The sequence below is a fragment of the Lactuca serriola genome, chromosome 3, assembly GCF_051521515.1.
Source record: "Lactuca serriola cultivar US96UC23 chromosome 3, Lser_US96UC23_V15, whole genome shotgun sequence".
NCBI lineage: Eukaryota > Viridiplantae > Streptophyta > Magnoliopsida > Asterales > Asteraceae > Lactuca > Lactuca serriola.
Window position 1 is genome coordinate 51465542 of NC_136410.1, and position 7452 is coordinate 51472993.

A 7452-nucleotide genomic window follows, 5' to 3' on the forward strand; every position below is an offset into this window, starting at 1 on the left:
CACCCGACTGTCTTACGACCCGACACATTATCAACCAAATTACAAACTTGGTTGTCGTACATGGACTGAATCTCGCTGTCCATTGCCTCTTTCTACTTAGCAGACTCCGGGCCTGCCATGGCTTCCTTGTAGCTGCTAGGTTCGTCCAAATTTACTAGTGTATTATCACTAATAAATGTATCCCCTTCAGCAGTAATATGAAAACCATAGAATTGGGGTGGAACACTAGCCCTACTGGAACATCTAAGAGGTATCGACTCGTCAATAGGTTCAAGAAGAGTTTCCTCCTCAAGTTGAGTGCTAGTGTTAGAAGTTCCTTCATTGCTATGCTCTTGAATCTCTTCAAGATCAATTTGCCTCCCACTGTCCTCTTGGCTTATGAGTTCTCTTTCTCGGAAAACCCCTCTATTCGCAATGAAGACAACATTGTCACTCGGTCTGTAGAAGAGATAGCCAAAGGACTTCTGTGGATATCCGATGAAATAACACTTCTCACTATGAGGTTCGAGCTTTTCGTGAGTCTCTCGTATTACGAAAGCCTCGCAACCCCAAACCTTGATATGTGCCAACGAGGGAGCTTTCCCCGTACACATCTCGTGAGGTGTTTTGGCAAACTTCTTGGTGGGAACTAGGTTAAGGATATGGGCGACAGTCTCTAAGGCATACCCCCATAAATCTATTGGTAACGAAGCCCGACTCATCATAGAACGAACCATGTCCAACAAGGTCCGATTACGTCTCTCAGCCACACCATTCAATTATGGTGTTCTCGGAGGCGTCAATTGCGAAACGATTCTGCATTTCTTTAGATAGTTGTGAAACTCAAGAATTAGGTACTCTCCTCCTCGGTATGACCGAAGCATATTGATTTTCCTGCCCAACTGATTCTCCACTTCATTCTTAAACTCTTTGAACTTTTCAAAGGTTTCTGATTTTTGCTTGATTAAGTAGATATATCTATATATGCTATAATCATCCGTAAAAGTCACGTAGAAGCGGCAAGCATCCCTTGTGGTGGATCTAAAGGGCCCACACATGTCGGTGTGTATGATATCCAGTGAACCCTCAATCCTTTCACAAGTGCCGGTAAAGGGTGACTTGGTCATCTTCCCAAGTAAACAAGATTCACACACGTCATCGTCCCTAAGGTCGAATGACTCCAACACTCCATCTTTTTGGAGTTGGGCTATGCGTTTCTTGTTGACATGGCCAAGGCGACAATGCCACAAGCATGCTTAGTCCAAACTATTGGATGAATCAATATTCAACACATAATTTCCCAAATTATCAACAATTAACATAGATTCATAAATCCCATTACAAGGTAAGGCATTGAAATAAAAAACACCATTCAAATAAACATTAGTAGAACCATTACTATTATCAAATGAATATCTGAAACCTTGTTTTATATAATCCATGAAAAGAAATGATGTTACTTGCCATATCTGGAGAATAGCAACAATTATTTAAATCTACTCCTAACCCATTACTCAACACTAAAGAATAAACTCCAACTCCGATCACAGGCGACGATCTTCTGTTTCCCATAATCAAGTTTATCTTCCCATGTTCCACCTCCCCACTTCTTCTTAGGCCCTGCAAATCGGAACAAATGTGGAAAACACATCCTGTATCAAGAACCCATGAAGTAGCAAGTGATGAGTTGTTAGATTTAATAGAATACATACCTGCATAGGTGGGATTTATCTTCCCATCTCTAATGTCCTGTAATTATTTTGGGCAACTTCGTTTCTAATGGCCCTTCTCGTAGCAATAGAAGCACTCCACTTCCTTAGGGTTAGAGGAGGGTTTAGCAGAACCTTCTTTGGTTCCACTAGAGGATGAACCATCACGGGGCTTTCCCTTTTGGTGGCTCTTTGAAGGATCCTTCCTCTTCTTTCCCTTCCCTTGGCCAATTGCCAACACGGGAGCAGCCACAGCAAGGGATGATGCAACAGATTTGTCCTTCAGGTTGCTTTCAGCTGTCCTCGGTAGTCCTTGAAGCTTACTCAAGGAGACCTCTTCCTTATTCATGTGGTAGGTCATTCTGAACTGGTTGTAGAAGGAAGGCAAGAAGTGGAGGATGATGTTGATAGCCAAATCCTCATCAAACTTAACATTAAGCTTGAGAAGACGATCAATAGACCTCTTCATTTTCTACAAATGCGCGGTTAGGGATTCTCCACTCCCCATCTTAGCGGTGATCATGTTAGTGATGATCTCATAGCGCTCTTGCCTTGCGCTTTGGTGGTACATGTCCAGCAAATCTAGATGCATTTCATATGTATACATGTCCTTGTAGGACTTTTGGAGTTCGAGGTTCATGGTGGCCAGCATGATGCAATGAACTTTCGTAGCATCACGCTCGTGGGCCTCAAAGGCAGCCAACTCTTCAGGAGTAGCAACATCTGGGTTGATCTTTTCAAGCTTCTCATCAAGGACATATTCTTTGTCCTCATAGCGAGTGATCATACGAATGTATCTCATCCACTCGTTGAAGTTCGACCCATCAAATGTCACCTTTTGACATAGGTTCATTAGTGAGAATGACCCAGAAGCGTTGTTGTTGTTGTTGTTAGCAGACATCTGAAAAGAAAGGAACAAAGTTTGATTAGAAATGAATCCCCAATCAAACACCCAAATGAAAAATTAGGGTTAGGATCCAACAACATTATTCACAACTTAGAAAAGGGATGCCGTAATCTAAATGCGAATAATTTGAAGGTAAATGAATAACGATTCACTAATTTTCCACCATGAAAAACGAAAAGAAATTAAGTTTTAAATGTATTTGAAAACTCCTAGATCTTTGAGATTCATTGAACTTTTCAATGACATGTTTAAATCTCGATATGCACTTCAAATTTGCGACTGGGATATTGAGGATCGCAGACAAGTTGTGAATAACCATGCGAATCAACATGGTGCACTCAATGTCTCTATCACCTAATCAATGTGCCGGTAAACCACAAACGCTCCATTGATTTATGAAAAACATCGAGCCACCCTTTGCTACCAATTTCAACCCCAAATTAGTGTGCCGGTTAACCATACACGCTCCACTAATGTTTGACAAGGGTACAAGGTGTAATTCCATGGAATTGCATCATTTTCACATTTTACCCTAAAGTAACTAAGATTGGGAATTTGTAAAAACATGTTAGTTACTTGAAATATTCATTATACTTATAATGAGATATTAAGTGCCCTATCCTATCCGTTTGGCTAACGACCCTCCACAATCAAGCAAGCGGTGGGTGTGAGTGTACACCCATTAAGCGCCATTTTATAGGCAGCAACCTTATACCCACCTTATAGATTGGCTTCGTGAATGAGGCCTACTAGCGATAAGACTAGTTTATTCTTATACATATATATTAATTAATCTTATAATAATATAATAATATAGGGTTGAATTTTAAACTTGTAAAATTCTAAGGGTTTGAAATTTAAATCATTCAAAATTAAACTTTTAATCATAAAATTTAAATTTCAAAACTTGAGGACAAGTTTTGAAGTTTTTCAAAACATAAGGAATCAAATAACAAATAATATAAATTAAACAATTAATTTAGTGATTATCTATATTTGACCTAATTCAATTTCTTGCAAGATAAGTTACCCAATCAATTCCAAATAATCAATTTTAATCATATAAGAAATTTATTATCTAATCAATTGGTAATTATCTTGTGTTTTGGCAAGGATAATCTTTCAATAATAATAAAATTCGTATTTTATCAGTTTAAAACATATATGGCAATTATCCTTTAGCAAAACAGCAAGAAAATCCCAATATCCCACTGTCAGACGCTCCAACTCGCCGAGTCACTCACTGGACTCGCTGAGTTGGGTTGACTCACCGAGTCAGTTCGAACAGATGGCCAGAAAACGTTTTTCAGCAAATAAATGGTTATAGCATCACATACAACAAAAACCAATAAAGGCTCTGATACCATTGATGGGTTTTATGCATAAGAACAATCCTATGTGCTCATACAAACCCTAATGCTTGGATCTAGGTTTCTCTGTTGTACATGCAATGAATCCAAGACTTGCAACCCTAGATCTAACATGTATAATTCGAAATTAACATTATAAGAACATATCTAAGTGTTTACCTCTTTCAATTTGCTTGGAATCCTTTGAATCTTCTTGATTATGAGCTTAGAGTCACAATTGTAACTCCTCTAATGGTTCACAAACACCACAAGCAAGAAGGCTATTAAGAGAGAGGAGGAAGAACACTAAAAATTGGCCCTAGGGTTTCTCTTGGAGTCAAGCATCCGAAAATTGCACCCAAGGGCCTCTATTTATAGTGTAGGCTGCTAGGGTTTCAGTCTAAACCCTAATGGACAACTTAGTTACCAAGCAGCCCATGGAACCTTCTAGATTAGGGCCTTTGGACGAAAATATGATGGATCCCCATCATAATTTCGTTCCCCCCTTAGTCCATTAGGTTTCCCAGCCCAAAACTCAACTATCACACATTTGACAGTTTATGCCCATTTATTCAATTAATCTCTTTTAGTCACCAAATTAATTCCTAATTAATTTATGACTAATATTAATCAAATAATATGATTTCTCCTTTAATATATTATTCTTATAATATATTAATAAACCATAATATCTTCTCTCAATTTCTTTAATAACCTTGTCAAGTTGCTTTGGTGAAGGCAACCCAAAAGGACCGTGCACAACCGGGTCAAGTACATACTAAATATAGTTACGGGCTTAGACACTAATCCAACAGTTATTTGATTAGTAAATATGTTTTGTTGTTAATAAGAGACTAAAAGAGTTAAAGTTTGGAATGATGTTTGAATGATGTGTTGGGTCGTATTTTGTGTTGCGTCTATTGGGCTCGTTAGCTAGTCCAATATGTGTCTCTGGTATGAGTCTGTCCATTCGTGAGTTTTGTAGGGTTTAGTATAAATAGATGCTTGCATGCATCCTAGAACGTAATGATTAGAAACGATTAGAGATTTATTGTTCAACAAATTTATCGTTCTTGTTTTGTAACCCTAGAATCCTCTACAGTGGAAGTTCTTAGTCGAGCTCAGCTGAGGATCGAGTAATCTAATCATTCAACACATCTTAATTCATACTTGTGTTTTGTTTACTGTTTTTACGTTCATCGCATACCTGTTACAAAGATCTAATTGATCAAAGAGTTAATTAATATCTCATCAATTGGTATCAGAGCAGGAGGCTGTGTAATTCATACACATCTTTTTTGTGAAAGAGTTTGCGATTAGGGTTATTCCGCATTAACTAATATTTATTGAGCCGTCATTCCATTATTGACGTAACTCAGCATTTATTTGTTTGCCCTAATATTAAATATTACAAGTCTGATCTTTCAAACAGGTTAAAAACGATCAAGCATGGACGAGTCACAATCTAATCCCATCAACATCTCTAACAACATTGGATCGACAACGAAGATTCCTATTCTTTACACCCAGGATTACGAAGTCTGGGCACATCACTTTGAAGATTATGTCATCGGATCGGAAGACAATGGATACCTTATCTGGGAAGCAATCTTTTCTGGACCATTTGCTCACTCTGGAACGTCAAAAATCATTAAAACTCAGAAAGAGTACAATGATCTGTTAAAGGACGTAAAGGATGTTGCTCAAGACGAAAAGGAAAAGTTTCAATGCAACATTAAAGCATTGAGACTGAATCGATTCGCTCTGCAATCAGATACATTCAGGCTAGTGAGTTCATGTAGCATTGCTAAAGAAATATGGGATTGGCTGCGAGAGCTATATTCCACAGATGAAGATCTGGAGCATTCCATTCAGACCTTACTTTTGTCTGAGTTTGGCGAATTTAAGCAGAATCCCGATGAAACTGTTACTCAGATGTTTGATCGCTTCAATCATCTTCTTAGTAAAATGATCAAACACAATATAGAAAGGAAGCTGATTGAACAAAAGGTTACCTTCTTGAATGGTCTTAGATCTGAGTGGAGAGCGGTTGTGTCCACTGTTAAAGCTCATGAGTAATTTAAATCTTATTCGTTGGCAAAACTGGTGGGGATTTTCAAATCCCAAGAAAAGATTGTTTTGCAAGAGAAAAATGTGGTATCCAGTTTAGGGTCCTTGGCCCTCTTGTCCAAAAGCAAAAGTGTGGTAGAAGATGAAGATCTCAACCTAGAAGACTATGATCTTACTTCTGAAGACTATGCAATGATGGTGTCGAATCCAAAGAGGTTCATTAAGAAAAGGTTCCCTATCAATAAGAACCGAAATTGGCAGGGAAGTTACAGTTCTGAAAAGGTTAGGGAGGAACCGAAGACAGAGGAACCAAAGAAAGAGGCGAAAGTTGAAGGTGATTCTGGTGTGAACTGCTACTACTGTGGAGGAAAGAACCACTATGCCAAAGACTGTGTCCTAAAGAAAATGACAGAGAAGGATGAGGAAAAGGATGAAGAGGCCTCGTTGATGAAAAAGCTGGAAGAGATCAAGAGAAAGAAAGCTACTGCTAACCCTTCAATGAATGCTTTAATTGTGCAGGGTTTGGCAGCGGATGATGAGTTCGGTGGCGTGCAGGTCTGGTCAACCGACTCAGAGGATGATGAGGTCAGGAAGCCATCTCATGGAAAGGCATACGTTGCAAGAGGTGAAGAAAGCGGTGGGAAGTGTTTGATGGTGACAGATGTATCTCAAATGAGGGGATACAATACGGATTGTGGGAATGAAGACACCAAGGAGCGAGAGGACCTATGCTTCACAACAAAACCTCTCAGCGTGCAGTTCAATGAGCTAGATGAATTGATCAAGAAGGTACAATCCGTTTTTGTTTCATTTAAAGTCCCACAAAATTCGTATGAAAAAGAATTAAAAAGCTTAAATTCAAGAATCTCAAATCTAGATAGCAGTTTAACTCAAACACGGGTCACCAATTCTAACCTAACTGACCAAATAAGCAGGGTGTCTTCCAAGAGTGAGGAACGGAGGATGTGGATAGAGTTGAAGGAGTCGGAGCTGATTAAATCCAAAGATGAAAACATTTATTTGCAAAGAGACAATTTAAAACTTTTGAAACAAAGAAATGTCTTTTGTTTAATTGCTAAACGTCTTTATGCTAACATCACTCAACTTCATCTGAACTGTGAAATAGGGCAGAAAATTCATCGCATGATTTTGCCCTTCCTTGAATTTAAGGAAGAGGAAATCGACGCTGAAGCATATAATTGTGAAAGTGTAGTTTCGTCTGATGATGTGAATCCGACTTATATGTATGGTCTGGACAAAATCGAATCTTTTATAAAGTCCAAGGACCATAAGGACATGTTGAAAAACCTTTTGGATGAAAACGATAAACTGAAACTAAGGACCGAAACCATACAAAAGTTTGACTCATTGAATGCCAACTTAAGCTCAGAAAATAAAATTGATGTTGAAAACGCGTCTGAGGTCAACGAGGATGATG